The following is an 18,941-nucleotide window of genomic DNA, read 5'->3' on the forward strand; positions in this document are numbered from 1 at the left end:
GGGAGTTAGTGAATGAGCAAGACAAGATGAAAGAATAGTCCAGGCCAAGTCTGTGCCAAGAGTTCTGTCAGCTCTCCTGGTCATATTTCCTTTCCTTATCCCAAGAACAGGAAAGCAGTGTTTACAGGAGAAGGTACAAGTCAACCAATGGCTCTCTAATAATAGAACATCATAGTTTGAAGCCAATGTCTGGATTGCTCCCTGTGGTTGTCCTAACCAAGAACGAACCCTGTGCCCATCCATACTGGGGCTGGTGGTAGCAAGAGAAAAGCAAAATGGGTGGAAGCTGTTCCTTTGTGCGCCCATCCTCCTGGCTTGGTTCCTGTACTAACGTGACTGTTGCTGATCAAGGTTGTACCACTTTGTGAATTAATCTTAGATTTCCACTGTAACGGGGGAAATGGTGAGAAAAGAAACAAACACTTTAGCAAGCTGGATGAGGGAGGGCAACAGGGAGCATTTAAGTTTTTATTGCTTTTATGAATTCATTGTGCCACCCCATTCATCTAGCCTGGGAAAACACCTGTTAGGTTTCTGGAGAGCTAGCCAACCCTTTCTGCTTTGTAAATGGAAATGGAATTCCCTTAAGGCTTCACAGGGTGCACTTGTAGGAAAATTTCCTGCTTGTTGTTCTTATCTCCATTTCTGTTTCAAAAATACCTCAGTTAGTTTTTCTCCAAGCAAGCTGTGCATAAATGAATGTGTAGAAGTGTCGAGTACATATCAAAGTCCAAGGGCATTGCAATGCACGCCTATGAAGTATGTGGAATAGACGTCCTAGGGTGAAGGCAGGGACAAGCTAAGGCAAGCTCTGAAGATTAAGACCTGCTAGTGTGTCATTACGGCACTAAGCCTGACCCTGCTGAGACCCATTCTAAAATGGAATATGCATTCAGACTGGGAGAAAGGCTTTCCCACCAGGTAGAGATTTAGGACAAGAGGGGGCCAGTTTCAAACCTGATTTATTTATCTAGTTGCACATCTGCTAGCTACAAAAGAGCTTCAGTAGAGAAGTTTTTCTCTTTTCTAACAAACTGAGTGAGGGAATTAGGAATGTGGACAACAGGGTGGTAGGAAGGAGGAATAGAACTTAAAGATTTGTTGTATCTTGTCTCTCATGTTTGTAAAACAATCACATGAAAACAAATTGTTAGAATATCAGAGCCCACGAAATGTTTTTCTAACATTATTGTGTGAGATGTAATACTTTACAAATAAGCTTGATAATAGTTAATATGAAGAAAAATATTTTATTACTCCTGATATCTGACTTCTTTCATATCTTTAAGTGTTTTGTCTTTGGTGCTACAGACTGAATATTGTTTGAGACCTTCCAAATGTTTGTGTGCTGTAAACTTGCCGCTTGTGGGGCACACACAGATTTATGAGAGCTCAAGAGAAGGTTATGGGGTCATAGGGGCTCCGTGCTTCTGAATTGGTATTGCTGTCTCCCTGAGGCAGATACCACCTTATATGACTAGGTTATTATAGAACGGGGCTCTGCCACATGCTCAGCCTCTCTGTGTGCACACAGCTAGTTCCTTTTTTGCTGCCATGTAAAATGTCAGGAAATTCTCATCTCAACATGACCCTTCAGACACCGAAATTAGAGGCCAAATAAAACTTTTTAAAAATCCCTAGTCTCTTGTTATATAAAATAAAATGTACTAAAACATACAAGTTTGTCCTATTGATTTTTTTTGTTTTGTATTGCTTATTATTAGTTTTATTTTTTTTTCTGAGACACATTCCAACTATATAATGCATCCTGCTCCTAAACTTGTGTCAGCTAGCCTCTGACCTCTGAATGCTAAGAGTGTAGATGTTCACCACCAGGCTTGGCTGTTTTTTTCTTTATCATGCATAATTTATAACTTTACATCTTTATTTTTTTTATAATTGTTTCTAATAAATACTCACATTTCTTTTTGTATGGAGAGTGGGGAGTGACTCTGATATGAACTCTGGTGCCCCATATTTGATTACCCCCCCTTGGTGGGGAGACCTATGGTACTCAAAGAAAGAATAAGCAGCCTAACAAGATGAGACTTGATAGCCTATGACCGTATAGTTGGGGAGGACTTTCCCCTCGGTCTTAGACTTAGGGGAGGAGAATAGGGTAAAAGTGGGAGGGAGGGAGAAATGGGAGGATACAAGTGATGGGATAACAATTTAGTTGTAATTTTAATAAATTAATTAGATAATAAAAAAATTAAAATTGAATTTATTATAATTTATTCAGATTACATCCCAATTGTTGTCCCCTCACTTGTATCTTCCCATTCCCGTCCTCCCGTCCTCCCTTCTCCTTGACCTCTGACAGAAGGGGGCCTCTTCCTCCACCATATGATTTCTTCAGACATATTTTTCCATGTCACCATTTTGCTTGTTGTTGACACTAGAAAGGTTAGTAGAGTTTCAGTCTTTTCCTCTATTTCAGAGATGAAGAGATGGGAAGCCTCTCAGAGTGCTGAGGGCAGTAGTTCCGAAGGAATCAGGGTTTACTTTTGTGAATCCTTAAGCTCCCTGATAAAAGAATTTTTAAATGGACTCAGAAGGGAACTTGAAGACCATTGTGTCAGAGTTTAAGAGAGAAATGACAGCACAGACAACCTTAAACCTTAGCAGTTTCTGGCCTGAGGCGGAGAGGTGAAAAAGTGAGAGCCATGCTCTTTAAAATACCGTCCAAAAAACATAGGCAGCTTCAACAACGGAGGTAAGCAACAGCTACATACTACATAGTGAGAAGGTGTGAGGCCTCAGGAAAAGAACCAGAAGGTCTACAGTGTCTGAAGAGGGATGCTTAGGGTTGTGTCTGGCATTTTAAAAAGGGTTAGAAGAAAGGTACAAAGTACCATTTTTGAGTTAAGATTTAGCAGTCTGACTACATGGAGACAGAGACTCCTCAGGAGTGTAAGTACATTTTCTTACACAGGACATTACCATCCAATGTTTTAACTTGGGGCCAGAAGGAGAACTCAGAGAGTTTAGACTCCATTCTCTTCACTAGGACAAAGTAGCTTTCTCTGGAATGACATCAGCAAAACCCAGTTATAGCCTCATTTTCATACACAATTTTATACCTTTAAGAAAGGAAAGGTGATGCTTCCCTTCCTAGTGTAGCCAAGGAAATGAGAGGTGTGTTCCAAATATGATTATCAGGAAAAAGTTTATCCCCAATAGCATCAAACCTGCTAATGCCAGTCTACCTGCCCAATGGTGAGGACTGTTAGGCTGAAATGCAGAGGATCAGAATTTCCATTTGGACATCCTTCTCTCACTCAAACAGGACAGGAGTCAATGAGTGCCAGAGAAATGAAGGCTGGCTCAGAGTGTGCCTAAGTTGAGGTGTGCTCAAAACATGATGAAATACCTGAAAGTTCGGAAACCAGTCCTGGTGATGGACACTCTGAAGTAATTTTTCAGTACTTCATAAAACAACTGTTCCTTATTCATGAGGTCACATCAAAGCAGCTCTTTAGGGGAAGCCCCACTGAGCAGAATAATTTTCTCCTTCATTTGCATTTCTATAACATTTTGTTCATGACTACATTATGACATTTAACGCATTTATTTTAATTACCTGTTCAAATGTCATCCTCTTACTAGACTTAGAGTATATTAAGCAGAGAAATTCTCTTATTGCTTTGTCTACTTCCAATATTTAGCTGGCCACATAGTAGGTGATCACATATATTTGTTAGTTGAATTGCTACATATCACTATGATAGATATGCATCTATTTTATAGATGTTCCAAAAATTTTAAATCATTGTGTGTTTTTCAAAGAGTAATTTAATAATGTGAATTTAATCTCAAGCACTTTGATAAGACTAAGGATATCAAGATAAGTAAATCCTACATTAGTAATACAGCCCGTTCTTGCTTTCAATAGTTTTTCATTTTAAATGGTGCGTGTGTGTGTGTGTGTGTGTGTGTGTGTGTGTGTGTGTGTGTGTGTGTGTATGTATGTGTGTAAAAATCTCTATAATCATAATGAAATGGAATTACAGAGGTGGAACATGAAGATAATAGATCCTTCCTACGGAGTTTCCAAAAGAAAACAAGAAGGCACTTCTAGGCAAACAGAAATTCAGAGATCAGAATATTCCAGATAAGATAATTGAATGGGTAAGCCCTTTTTCACCAATCCTTACAATTTGAATTTGATCCTCAACAACAGTGAAAAGGGAGAACTGACTTTGAGAATTAGTCTTCTGGTCTGCATACACACACTTTAGCAAACAAATATCCATGCATATACACGTACACCAAAAGTTAATATTTTTAGTTACCAAAAAAAAAAAAAAACCTCCACATAGGAAAAAAAAGACATACCAAGGATTAATCATTGTTGTGTATGTTGTGTAGATGGCATAAGATTCATGTGGTTTGTTACTGTCCTCCTAGTGTTCTGTTCTACCAGTTATGTTCCCAGTGTGGTGCACCTAAGAGCTTCTGTGGCCTTAACAAAGTAGAGCCCAGTGAAAAGTCCCATGTCAATGAGAGTGCAGCTTTGGAACAGGACCAAGATAATTTTTCTGAGACTGGTTAATTCCCACAAGATGGTTGCTAAAAAATTAAACCAAATTGGTCCTCTATTATCTCTGACTTGTCACACCATCTCACCACTGAGACACACTGCTCCCACCACAGTGATTTTATCCATCTTTGCTCAATAGACTATATTAATTTGGTCTTGATGAAAGCTGGACATCATAGGGGCAGTGCCATGTAGGTGTTTGTTCACTCCAGAAAGCATAGAGGAAGAAAGGGGTCAGGTATACCCTTCAAAAGCAACTCACCTTTCTTTCTTTTTTTTTTTTTTAAGCTGGACCCTAAGCTGGAAAAATGGTGTTTAACACTGGAGTCTGTGGGAGATGTTTGAAGAGTAAAAGCACTGTAAGTATGTTTGCATAGTAATTTTATATCACTGTTAGTTATTGTTCACCTCTGGCTGGATAATATTTATAAATAGAAAGAATGTATGTTAAGTTTGTGTGTAGAGAGACAAACAGGATTGGCCATGTCTACTTGTGGTAGTTACAGAGCTTGGAATGCATTGAGGGCGGTGATGGGAAACTACTGCCTTACTCATCTCTTTCTGTTTACTGGTGAGATTTATTCTACTTCATGAATATTCTACGTAATTTTAAAATCTATTATATTGTTCATGAACATATAAGTAGATTTCTGCACTGTAGCCAGCCTTTTTGGGGGGCTTTTGCAAATCTGTTTTCATTTTTCTTGGAAACATTCCTAGGAGTGAAATTACAGATCTGTGTTCTAGCACATAGGAAGCATTGCAAAAAAAAAAAAAAAAGTACATTGCTTTAAAGAGTGCTTGTACCATTTTGAATTCTAATCAGAAAAACATGGGTATCCCATTTGCTTCACATCTTTGCTAATAATTAGAAGTATTAGTCATAACCAATCTACTGAGTATGGGGTGTCATGCTGGGGCTCGTTTTAGTTCTCCTTGATGATTAATTAGTTGGAACATTATGCTACGTGCTTTTGGAGAATGTTGTTTGTGAAGTGCCTGCTCAGGTTTTTCTTATTTTAATTGGATTTTGGATATTTTTGTCTATGTGTTACATTCATAAGCATGCTTGGTGCATAAATAGACCCACTTCCAGAACATACACAAGTATACTATTCCGGTGATGCTAGGAATGTGCCAGGTGAATTTCACAAACTCTTTATCCTATCCTTTTGTTCTCTTGCAGTGCTGCTCAAAGAGACTATTTAATTTTTTTAAATATTTATTTTATGTATATGAGCACACTGTCTTCATGCACATTAGAAGTGGGCATCAGATCCCAATATAGATGGCTGTGAGCCCCCATGTGGTTGCTGGGATTTGAACTCTGGACCTCTGGAAGAGCAGCCTGTGCTCTTAACCTCTGAGCCATCTCTCCAGCCCCGACTATTTAATTTTAATGGTCCAATTCATGAACTTTTTCTCTGATGTTTACTGTTATGATTAAGACATAACACTTACTCCAGGTCACAAAAAATTCTCAAGTATGCTAGTATCTAAAATCCACTCTTTCTATGGCCATGTTTGTATTGTCAGTTTGAGCTGGTTGTTGCATACTGTGTGATGTACAAGTCAGGGTGTTTTTCCACGGAGATAGCTAGTGATTTTGGCAGCACATTTTAAAAGGTTGTCTGTCCTTCCTCTTATTAATGAAGCACATCAGAACCTTTTCAAAGACCCATTGAACTTACGAAAGCGAAACTATTTCTCTTGTCTGTTCTTCCTCTTTTTAAACTGTTCACCTAACTCTGCCTTGAGTCTTCTAACTTTCCTCTTTAATGAAAATTATTATAACCATTCTAAAGCCTTTGACTTTCATGTACACTTTTGAATTGTCAGTTTATCAAAAGTGTGCCACAATTCTAGTAGAAATTGTCTCAAAATGTTGTGATTTATTATTGGATGTTTGCTTATTCTTTCACTTGGCAGTTTTAGCCTCATAGCCAACTAGCTGTTGTCACCGAGAGCTTATCATTTCCCACCATTGTGGCTAGGCTGCTGCTCCTGATTCTTTTTTCAAATTAGTGTTTACTTCTTTCTCTGGTGCTGGATCAAACCAAAGGTCTTGCACATGCTTGGTGAACATCCAACCACTGACTCAAACTGACTCTACTGACTCCAGCCTATCCTTGAATGGGTAGCTCATTGCTTTCTTTTAAACAAACAAACAAACAAACCACCTTTTTCCCAAATGAGAAACATAAGATGTTTAAATAATCTTGTATTAAAGACATTTAAACAGAATTAATAGAATTTGATAAGCTTTGTTTTACCTTTGGAAGGCAACTAGTTTCTATAATATTCTTGGATTTTGCTACTAACAACCATTTGCCACCCTGGAATAGGGACATTCTTACCTTTGGGGAAAATTTTATTTAGGCTATCATTCTGCATCCAGATGGAGTCTGGGTGTTGTGGGGTACTCTCCCAGGAAGCTTCCAAAAGTGTCAAGCACAGAGTCAAGGCACTCAGAGCTCTGGAACCCAAGCTGGGCAGCAAAGAGAGCCTGTCCTGACTTGGGGAAGGCAAGTTTCTGGCTGATTTGTGAGCTGCCAATAACAGAGGCTTACTTAGAACTCTGAAACCAAGAGAGCCGGAGGATGGAGCCAGGTTTTGTCGAGGCAGACAAAATGCTCCCCTTGCTCCCACACAGGGGCAGCATGGTGCTAGAAGGATGTTGGCAGCAATCCATGCTGTCACACTGGTGAATGGTGAAAGGTGAAAGCTCAGGGTGCCCAGCAGCATGTTGCTGACTGATCAGCAACCAAGCTCTGGTGGTCCAGGCATGGATTCTTCGGGAAGAAGGGGAGGCCTTCCCGTCTTAAAATAAATAAATAGTATCAGATGATCTTTGATGAAACAGACAATGCTGGCCCCTTTGCTTTGTGTGAAAAGGAACTTATAATTTTAGGCAGTGGGAGGGGTTTTGAGGATGAATATGTTTGATTTGCTAGGGCTAGGAGTGCCAGGGACACTTGATTTACAAGTAACAACACAGCCCTATCAGAAGAGGGGGAAAGCAGTACTTATCCTATGGGTGAGAGAAGTCCAGGTCATAAAGGGTCATTTGCCGAAACCTAAAACACCAATACATCTTATTAGCATAGGGTAAGTGTTTCGAGGAATCCCCCAGTGCTTGCTGAATGGGTTTATGAGGTAGGGCTGTGTTTGTAATCTCCCTGATGGTGACACTCTTTAGAAGATCTGAAGTTCCCCAGATCAGGTGAAGAGGGAACCCAGCTGAGAGAGGGAGTCTATCATCTTATACCAAGGTCAGAGGTTATCAGAAAATGGCAGACTTCGACTTTTCTAGCAGGGTCCCACATAGGCCACCATGGAAAAAATTCTTACCATGCCTAGCCTGTCATACCCTGAACATACTTTCTCTCTCTTTCCATTGTCTAGGGTCTTCTTTGATTTCTCCAAACACTGTTTTGTACTTTGGGGAAGCAGTCTTTTTAAGATTTATTTTTATTTTATGTGTATGAGTGTTTAGCTGAATGCATGTATGTGTACCATTTGAGTGCCTGCAGAGTCTGGAAGAGGGCTTTTTAATCTCTTAGAACTGGAATTACAAGTGTTTGTGATCTAATACTTGAATTCTGGGAACTGAACCTGAGTCCTCTGCAGGAACATGTGCTCTGACCACTGAGCCATCTCTCCAGACCATTTTCTAGTTTTTGTTTTGTTTTGTTTTGTTTTTGGTTTTATGAGACAGGGTTTCTCTGTGTAGCCTTGGCTGTCCTAGACTCACTTTGTAGACCAGGGCTGGCCTCTAACTCACAGCGATCCACCTGCCTCTGCCTCCAGAGTGCTGGGATTACAGGCGTGCGCCACCACGCCCAACCTAGTTTTTTTAATATATAAAGATTTCACTCTTTTGTTAAGTTAATTTCTAACCAAGACTTTCAATTTCCTTGTATATCCCCACACAGATTTTATTTCTTCCCTCTCTCTGTCTCTGTCTCTGTCTCTCTCTGTCTCTCTGTCTCTCTGTCTCTCTGTCTCTCTCTCTCTCTCTCTCTCTCTCTCTCTCTCTCTCTCTCTCTGTGTGTGTGTGTGTGTGTGTGTGTGTGTGTGTGTGTGTGTGTGTGTGTGTGTGCCATGATAGGCATGTGGTGTCTCAGGGCAACTTGCAGAAGTCTTATTTTTATTACATTTTGAAATGCTCACTGTTAGTATGTAGAAAGACAATTTTATATTGGCATTGTAACTTCTGTAGTTACATTTTTACTTTTTGCATTTGTACTTATTCCTCTTTAGTGGCTTATTTAGGTTTTATGCCCAAACCATTAACTAGGCAGCAAGTGAAGTCATCATCCTTTTTGGCCAGTGCTTCTGAGTTCTCTTAGCAACATGTTCCTTATTGAAGGGCAATAAAAAGTTAACTGACAAGTTACAAAGGGAAGCAGGATCCTTGTTGCTGTTTCTTTTTGGCTGGTTGTACCAGCTATTAGTGACTGCTGTCAACCAACATACAAATTCACTGCCAAATTGAATACTGACCTCCTGGATGGCCATGATAGGATCACAAACAAAACGTTTTCCTTTTTAAGGTCTAGCCAGCAAGTGATAGTCTTCCCAGTTGGCTTCAAAAAAGAACATACTAGAAGAATTCAGCCAACGACTCCAACTTTGTGCAAATGTTGGTTCCTCTCAGGCCAACTCAGATGAAAAGCCTTGCTTGAGTGTAAGTTTCCATTGAAAATTCACAGCTGGAGTTCTTCCCTCAGGGCTGACTGAGATCTAAGGAGTGAAGTGAAAAAGTGTGGTCCTGGCTGAGCTGAGGTCAGGAGAAATGAGAGAAATGCAATTACATACTGCATCCACACTGCTCGCCGTCCATATCACCTTGTTTATGTGTGTGGCTATGATAGTTTCAGTATTGCGGTAAACTAGGTAATTAGCTCCTTGGAGCTTTCTGGTACTACCACAAGTTAAACTGAAGAAACAGCTTCATCAAATATTGTCAGATCCAGATGTAGGAATACATGTGTAATAGAATAAGATAAAGGAATATAGAAGTAGAATGCACAAGAGATGGAAAATTGAACACAAAATAAAAGCCAATATCAAGAGAAGATGAAACTCCAAAAACATAATTAGAAAAAAATCTATTTCAGGTTTTTGTTCATGTTTATGTTCAGGTTCAGGTTTATGAAAAGACTCAGACCAAATACAGTATCTGTATTTTTCTTATTTATTTATTTATTTATCTTTAATTTGTTCACTGTACATCCTGATTGTAGGCCCCTCCCTCATCGCCTCCCAATCCCACCCCCCCTCCCTCATTCTCCCTTCCCCAAGTCTTCAGAAAGAGGGAGCCCTCCTCCCCTATAATCTGACCTCAGTTTATCAGTTCTCATCTGGGCTGCCTGTTTCCTCTTTCTCTGTGGCCTGGTAAGGAGTATCTGTACTTTTTATCTACTTGTAAATCATAAATTTAATAGTTATGATTATGGGTGAAAATTATAAGAATTCCTTAATATGATGATGTAATACTTTTTAGTTTGTTGCTTTCTTCCATTTCTTCCTTCCTTCTTTTCTGCCTTCTATGTATCCCTAACAATTAATAAGATAAAAAGACGTTTGTTCAAATGGAAAGTATGAGTGCTGACAGATAAATTCACTTTAATCATTGTTTCATTTTCACTAGTCAGCACAGATTTCAGTGAAGGCTTCAGTTCACTAGACAACATTTCTCTCTTCTGTCTCAAGCAAACAGATATCTAAGTGTATTACTTTATTCATTATTTATGCACTATGTACAGCCATAAGTGTGCATTTGTTTTATAGGTGCTACAATTTTATGAGAATCCATTCATATTATGTTCCTATATCTGCTCCAGAATGTGACTGTGTGTTTTTGTGTAAGTGTTCCTTTGTTTTTAATGCTGGGTGGTACTAACTGTATAAACACACCAGCACTCTCTATCTACTCATCTGTTGACAGCTTCATAAACTATTTTCATGACTAAATATGATGTCATACACAGACATGTGTGTGTGTGTTCTTTTGTATTTTGAAGTGGCAAGCCATATCGTTTCATTTTCAAGTGTAGAACCAACTCTAATTTGAATATTACTTACTTATCATTTTTAATGATTCTTTTATGCAACTCTAAATTGTATTTATTAATGTTTTCTGTAGATCTTTGAATGTGTGTCATCAACTAAAAGAGATATGACATGCTGATATTTCTACTCTTTTTTGATATAAGAACTGCTCTGGATTATAAAATAACTTGAGAAATATTTTCTCTTTTCTATTTCCTGAAATTTTTTATGTAAGTTAGATGTTATACATTCTTTAAATGCTCAATAGAAATCATGAGTGGAAACAAGTGACCCTGGACAATTTTTTCAACTTACTTAAAAGATATAGAGAGTTTCTGATTTTTTAAATTGTTTCTTTTTTTGTGAATTTTCAAAAATATTTTATTTTTATCAACAATGCCTAATTTAAAATTACATTAACAACTTAACAATAGCTCTAGAATCTGAAACACTTTGCTCCTTCTATATTTATTAATCTATTTGGAGACAAACCCCTATATAGCTCAGGCTGGTCCTGAACTCATTGTGGAGTTGAGAATGATTTTGAACCCCTAACCTTCCTCCATCTACCTTCCACATAGTGGAACCACAATTCCTGGTTTGTACAGTACTGGAAATCAAACCAAAAACCTCAGGCCTAGTAGCCATGAACTATATCTACTGAGCTATAGTCCCAGTTCTAATTTATTCCTTTTCCTTTAAGTCAGTCTCTCACTAAGTAGCTCAGGCTAGCTACTCTTGAGCTTGCAACCCTGCTTCTGCCCCTCCAGTGTTGGGATTTTTAACACTATCCCAGCAATTTTATTGATTTTTAAAATTCATTCTTCTCTTTGTATCTTCTTTTAAAAACTTTATTGTTCCTTCCATATTTGTTATATATATATATATATAATTTTTAAAAGCTGGGAATTTATAGCTTTTTCCTTTTGTTCTTCTATTTTCTATTTCATTAATTTTTTCTAATAATATGTCAACCATAAATGAATTCTTCTTCCCTTTCTTAGTTTGTCTTTTTCTACCATTAGTTTTCTACCTGGGAAACTTAAATTATTTATAGTAAGATTAAGCTTAAATTTAGAGCTTAAAATATAAGAAATGTATAAACTTAAAAATTAACATTTTCTTTCATTGCATCAAGTTTATCTTGATGGTGTAGTTCTAATTCCAAAACACTTATAATTTTTATTGTCATTTACTGTATAACCACACTCATTTTAGGATTTGTATTACTATATTCCCTAATATATTGTGACTTGTATGTGTGTCATTCTTAACAAGTTTTTGTTTGAGAGTTTCCTTCTTGTTTGTTTAATTCTGTGATGCTGAGAATTAGACCTAGGGCTTGGCACATGTTTTTCAGGCAACTGCTATATCTCTGAACTACTCCCCAGCCTTGGATTACTGAGACAGATTTTTTACTGAGTAACTCCAGTTGCCCTTGAATTTGAGAGCCTCTGTCTTCTGTCTCTGCACCATGCTGCTGTGGTGGTCAACAAGAGCTTGATAAAGCTGCAACATGCTAGAATTCACCTATTATCTGGCTTCTTTCCATTTCCTGTCTCACTTCTTTGGTCCTCTCTCAGTGTTTCATGATATTTCCAAAATTAACATACTCAACCTCATTGCCCAGAACATTCCTTATAATGAGTATGTTATACTTTTTTTTTAAATTCCTCCTTGGGTTGTACACAATTCTTTAATTGTGCAAAGACCTACAATTTAAATGAAAAGTCTGACATATGTTCTCAGAGAGCCAAGTATATAATTTAAAATATCTCATTTATTAGCCTTATGTTGGAAATTCCATATGTATCACAAGGGGTTTACACTGAATATCTATTATTGAACCTTTTCTCTTCACAATTTCTCACATGAGTTGAACATGTTTATCCAGTGACTGTTCACTGTTAATGACTCATTACTTATGGCACACTTTATTAAGTTCCAACTTTAGACTTGTCTTGGTATGTATGACTAGAAATGTTGTTTTTCCTTCTTTCTACCTTTTCCTTAATCAGGTCACAATAAAATTTAGATTTCCAAAATAACCAGAGAAATTATTTTTCAGAAAAGGAAAACAACACATCTGCTAAAACTCATGCTTGAAGATTGGCAAAATGTGTCAGTGATTAAGAGACATTGCTGCTCTTCCAGAAGACTCAAGTCACTCCCCATCATCCAGATCAGTCAGCTCACAATAAATAATGCCAGCTCTGGGTGACAGATGTACTCTTTTGTTCTATAGCCAGAGACATGTGGGTTACACACATGTAAAGAATTGCTTCTCAGCCTTTTGGCTAAGATCAAGTGTACACACATGTAAAGACACATCCATACAACTTAAAATAAAGAACCAGTAGTGCCTCACTATCTATGAAAACAACAAAATGAGCCTGTTGTCTCCAGATCAATGGTTCTCAACCTTCCTAATGCTGTGGCCCTTTAATATAGTTCCTCATGTTTTGGTGACATCCCCCCCCCACTATAGAATTATTTCCTTGCTACTTCACAACTATAGTTTTGCTGCTATTATGAATTGTAATGCACATATCTGATCTGCATGAAATCTGAGGTGCGGCCCCTATGGAGAGGGTCATTCACCTTCCAAAGGGGTCGTAAGCCACAGGTTGAGAACTGCTACTCCAGACACTATTTCCTTCTTAGTTTTATTTCTCTGTGAAAAAGGTTAGCAATACACTTTTTATGGGGACCCAGTGTAGTTTCATTTGGATCACGTACTATACCATTATGGAAAAATATAAAAGCAGACATTTCTGATATTTCTCTTGCCTTAACATATCTCATTGTTCTGAATAACCATACATTTTGTATATACAGTTTTTGTAATGTTTGTGGTAATGAGCAGGGCATATACCTAAGAATTTAACTCATCTACACATGACTACCATGCTCCTCTTAATTTCCTGTCTAAACTAGGACGCGAACTATAAGAGTTTAAAAGCCCTAAACAGAAGCCAGACAGGAAATGAAAGAACATTTCACATTATTCAATTCCGACAATGTCTGTAAACATCTTGACGAAGCCGTCACCTTCTGTTGATCAGTTTCATATGTCATTCTCCACCGGAGCAAACTGATAATAAAAATGAATGCCATTAAGTGTTCAGGGAATCCTGTTACCACACACCACATCGTGACAAGCCTCTGTGTGCTCAGAAAGCATCACATTTATAAATAAAAATTCTCTTGTCCTTTCCTAAAATTGCTCCTGGCCTGACATCGTATCAGTGTGATTCTCTGTTTCTGATTCTTATCTTGTTCTTGTCTGTGCTCTTGCCTCCCACTCCCACTATGGCAAGGGTGATATATTTATGTCCTCACTTCTAGTCCAGCGACAGCAGAAAGAATTGGATTAACACACCAGGGGCCCGACAAGGCTGCATCACCTCGTGCTGTTCCTGTACGCTGCCTTCTATTACAGATCTGGAGTCTGTCCTTGGAAAGCTTATTTGTTTATTTCTCACTTTGGCAGACCTCAGTGTCCTTACGATCCTCTATTACCAAAGTTCTATCAGCTAATACTATAGACATGAAGCTGGTAACAACAGTCAACCTTGGTGTCTCAGGAAAGCTGTTTCTTGTAAATTAACGTGGTGCATCATTATTTTATAGGTGAACAGAAACACCTTGAAAATAACCATGCTTCTTCCCACTGACCTTTTTTATAAGAAATAAAAATGGACTTTGACTGCAGGCCCTGTTATCTTATTCCATTTTCCTAGTAAAAAGTAATTTACATTCTAAACATTATGTTTTTACCTTTTATAAATCAGAAAAATAATAATGACGATGACGATGATGATGATAACAATAATAACCTATGAGCAACAGTTGGCTTCAGGCAGAAATTAGGTAATATATGTGAAATAGAGCCTAAAACATTTTGCAGATATATTTTGAGATTTGAATCACCCAAGAAATCTTTCTCAGTTGTCAGTATTACCATCTGCTAGGAGAGAGAGAGAGAGAGAGAGAGAGAGAGAGAGAGAGAGAGAGAGAGAGAGAGAGAACACAGAAGAAAAAGAAAAGAAGAAAGAGAAGAAAAAGACGTAACAAGACAGATGTGAGAGTACCTTCTCTATGGAGAAAGTGGGTAGCATTAAACCATGTAACTGGGCATTTGTTGGTTCTCTCCACCATACCTAAGTCTCCCAATCTGTTGATTTTCAAATGACCTAAGAATGGGTCTCATTTGTTTCTGGAAGAGAGGTAGTGAGGTGATTACAGGGACACTTCCTGCCTCCTGTGTGTTTTAAGGCAGCGACAGAGCAGTTTGTCAGAAGGAAGGAAGCAGTGCCATACACATCAGTCAGAGGGAATTCCTGCTTGGGTTGCAATTCACTAAGGGAGTTCTTGAGACTTTTAAGAAAGCATTTTCGAATTGATTGCAGACAAACTTGGCAATCTGCAGCAAAAGGCCATTAGAAAGGCAGCTGTAGTTCCCAAGCACAAACACCCAGTGTGATATTCATCTGTTCTACACCCTACTTAGTCTCCCCATATGGGACCTATTTCTTTTGGATACTATCCAAAGCCTTTCCAGATGGTTCTTTCTCTTTCATCCCATGCCGTCATTGCTACTTGCCTACTTTTGGCGGGCCTTCCTGGATCCCTGCTCACCTGTGGCCCAAGTGGTGTGTAGCAAGGGGTGTTTTCTATTGTGTGAATCCGAAGTTCTAATGTTGCCATTCTGCGGTAGGAAGTAAGTGCTGATCATGCAGCCTGAAAGAACTGTGTGAAAAGAGCAATCTCCTAAGACAGCTGAAAGGAGAGGAGCACCTTTGCGCTTTTCTTGTGCTCCATGGCTGTCAGGCAAGCCATGCGGGCTGCTGGAACTGTCAGTGGAAAGTGACTTCAGCTCACAAGTCTCCAGGGAGTTGTCTTTGACTTCAAGATCATTTCTCAGGTCATAATTTTAATTATCCTCTTGCTACAAAAGTCAGGGACCTAGATGTGTTTTAACCATTGCATAGCAGAGCAAACCAAGCAGTCATTTGCAAAACATAAAGGGCTGTGAAAATAGCCGGATATAATTTGGAAAAGCACGACACTTGTGTCATAGTTTGAAGCATGTCATGTTTTCAAAGAATGTTATTTCATTGTAGACTACTGAAAAATAATTTTTTTGTAGTGTGGAAAACAGAGCAGATAATGTCAAATAAATGAGTGTTTCACAAGATAAAGAAACGCATTCCATTAGAAGTGAAAAGAATTTAGTAAGTTAAGTAGTCACAGAAAATGTGACTTTGGCTGTGTGCATGCATGTTCATGTGGGTACATGTGTGTGCGTGCCATGTGTAGGGGCTAGAGAATAACTTCAGTCAGTATTTCCTCAAGTGGCAACTACCCTGCTTTTTGAGACAAGGCATCTTTGGTCTTCTTTTTGTGTCTGTGGAAGCTGTCCAGCTCTGTAAATACAAACATAATGTACTAAAAGAGAGTGCTGTGACATTTTACTGTCTTGTCCTCTGGTCATTCCCTGCATATATTGATCTGCTGGGAGTTTTAGATGGAGCACCAACTTCAACCATTTAGGTAAAATTATTTTTTTCTGAGAATTACACTTTATATAATGGATAGTAAATCTTTAAGTGTAGTCCTTTTTTTTATAATATGCCAAAGAGAGACTGGAGAAATAGCACAGTGCTTGCTTCTCTAAAGCTCTTGAGTTTGATTCCAAGCACTGATGTGAGAGTTCACAACTACCTGCACCTCCAGTCACAGAAGCTCAACCTACTCTTCTGACCTCTATGGGCTTTGTACACATATGGTGTACAGGCATACACACATCCATAGACATAGAATAACAAATTACTTTTTAATTACCAGAGAATATGTTCATGACAATAAGAAGAATGACCTAAGAAAATGAAAGCAGGAATATTGGCCCACATAAACTGTTCTCAGCCTGGGCATCTGAACCCAGCATGCATTAAGTTCAGGGGAAGATGACTTGCTTGGGCAGCTTAGCAAAGGAGGAAAATCTACCAAGCAAGTGAGCTGCAAGTCTTTCTTTATGTCAAGTCCACTAGCATCCTCTAACTGACTGATTATTTACAGGATCAGTTTATTTTCTGCTTTAGAGGACATTGGACAATATATGGAGATATTTTGAAATACTAAAATTTGCCAAGTATGCACAGCTATTCCCAGTATCTAGGGAGACAGTTACATATGATGATTAATCTTGGTTTTCAATTGACTGCTTCTGGAATCCATTAAAATACAAGAGGCTGAGCATTCTTATAAGAAATTTTCTTAATCAGATTTTCTGAAGCAGGAAGATTCACTCTAAAAGTGTGTGGAACTGGCTACCCAGACCAAAGGATATAGAAAAATAAAACTTTGTTTCTTACCTACTTGACCTCTCTGTCATTGGCAAGTTTCTCTGCCTTCTTGCTGTGAAATTCCTTAACCTTCAACATAGACTCCTAAGGCAGCATCTCTCCAAGAATCCTCTAGGCTTTTCAGCACCCAAATGGGACAGTGAAGACACCCAGCCATGTGAATTGAGCAGCTACCGGATCCTTGGCCTCTTCATTGCTAATGAACCATTGTTGGAATGGCTGGAAGCTCAGCCAATCAAATAAATTACCCTAAAATATACATTCATGCTATCAGTTCTGTTTATGTAGAAAACCTTGGCCGATATACTTGATTTGATGTCAAACAACAGCTCAACACAGCAAATAATTGTCCAATAAAAATCCAGCTTAGTGTTAAACATGGATAGGCCTGCACTGACCAGCAATGAAGCTCCTCGGTGCCTTACTTCTTTCCCAGGAAGAACAATGTCAAAGGCACATGATTTCAGAAGAATTACAATAAGGATGTAGCTATAAAGCCAAATATCATGAAGACTGAATAGATAATATGATACAATATTTAAGATTATGATTGACTTAAAAGTATTTCAACAAACATGGCTAATTCTTTTAGGAAAAATGGGTGTTCCCATAATTTCCAAGAAAGAATATTATCAATTTCTTTGTTCTACTGATTTTAAGATTCATAATTATTTTTACACTCTGAAATTTCTAAAGTGGGAATTTATCTTATCAGCATAAGAAAATATTGTGTAGTTTTTAATGGCCATTTAAAAACTATTGGAACATGGAAGAATGGTGTCTCTTACCCTTGATAAGACATAATTCAATGCTGATTGCCCAGGGATAGGCAGTGAATTAAAAAGAACTTCAATGAATTGAAAAAGAAATACATACTTGCAGAAATGAAAATCAGAACTTTTTGTCTATGTATAAAAGTCTTCTGTTTTTACACAGCTGGAAGAGGTTAATAATGATAAAACAGTAGATTAACAAACTGCATTTAATAGTACATAGGGATGCATAGCACAGTGGTAAACTGTATGGGCTTTGGCCTCTGAGCTTAAATAAAATAATGAATGCAAACACATAGACTAGCATTTGCAGTGCAAAAATAAACAGTAACTAGTTACTGTCTCCACAATATACCTGATACTGTGGCAGTCATTTTACATAATTGACTCTGTTTCACCTTTCCAATCTTTGATGAAAGTCATGAATAATTTGACTCCAAGACTGCATCTACATAGTAACTATGAAATAGCCCAAGTTAACACAGCTGATAGCTGTGCATGTCTGTGTGTGGTGGGGAGTGGGACATGGAAGCCACATCTGGTATCTTAGTATGTTGGCACTCTTGTTTTTATTTGGTGGTAGGATGTCTATTTTTACAGACCACAAGCATGAAAAACCAGTTCTGGTGAACTATTTCATTTATCCACATAATGAAGTTGTAAAACATTTGCGTCAACAATTTCATGAATCAAGTCTGTCCCTTATAGCAGCCAAAAAAAAAAAAAAAAAAAAAGGTTTGAGGCAGTAGGAGGCCATATATGACCATACTTTCACTAGTGCTTATTGTATACATTGTAACATTCTAAGAAGTATTCTGTAAAGTAACAGATACTCAATTGTCGTTTTCTCATTTCTGAACTTGGTGAAATGCTGAAAGACAACTTTGGAAGTATCTGTTAAAACAAGGAATGAGGCAGCTGATATGTAACCTAAAAAAAGACTTAACAAAGCATAAAATTACATTGGCTACTTATCAATATTAATTTGGTACTAAATAAGTGAGCAGTCTTAGGTAAATTAGATGTTCTCTATTCCCTCAAGGTAAAGTGATGCACTTCATTGCTTTGGTAATTTGAATATTTCATGGTTATAGGTTGATAACTCTGGGGAGCAGCAATGGATTTTAAATTTGATATATTTATTAGTTATCTTTTGGTTCATGGAATATTGCTAAATTTAAACATATGATATCATAAAAT

The sequence above is a fragment of the Acomys russatus genome, chromosome 3, assembly GCF_903995435.1.
Source record: "Acomys russatus chromosome 3, mAcoRus1.1, whole genome shotgun sequence".
In the NCBI taxonomy this organism is placed as follows: domain Eukaryota; kingdom Metazoa; phylum Chordata; class Mammalia; order Rodentia; family Muridae; genus Acomys; species Acomys russatus.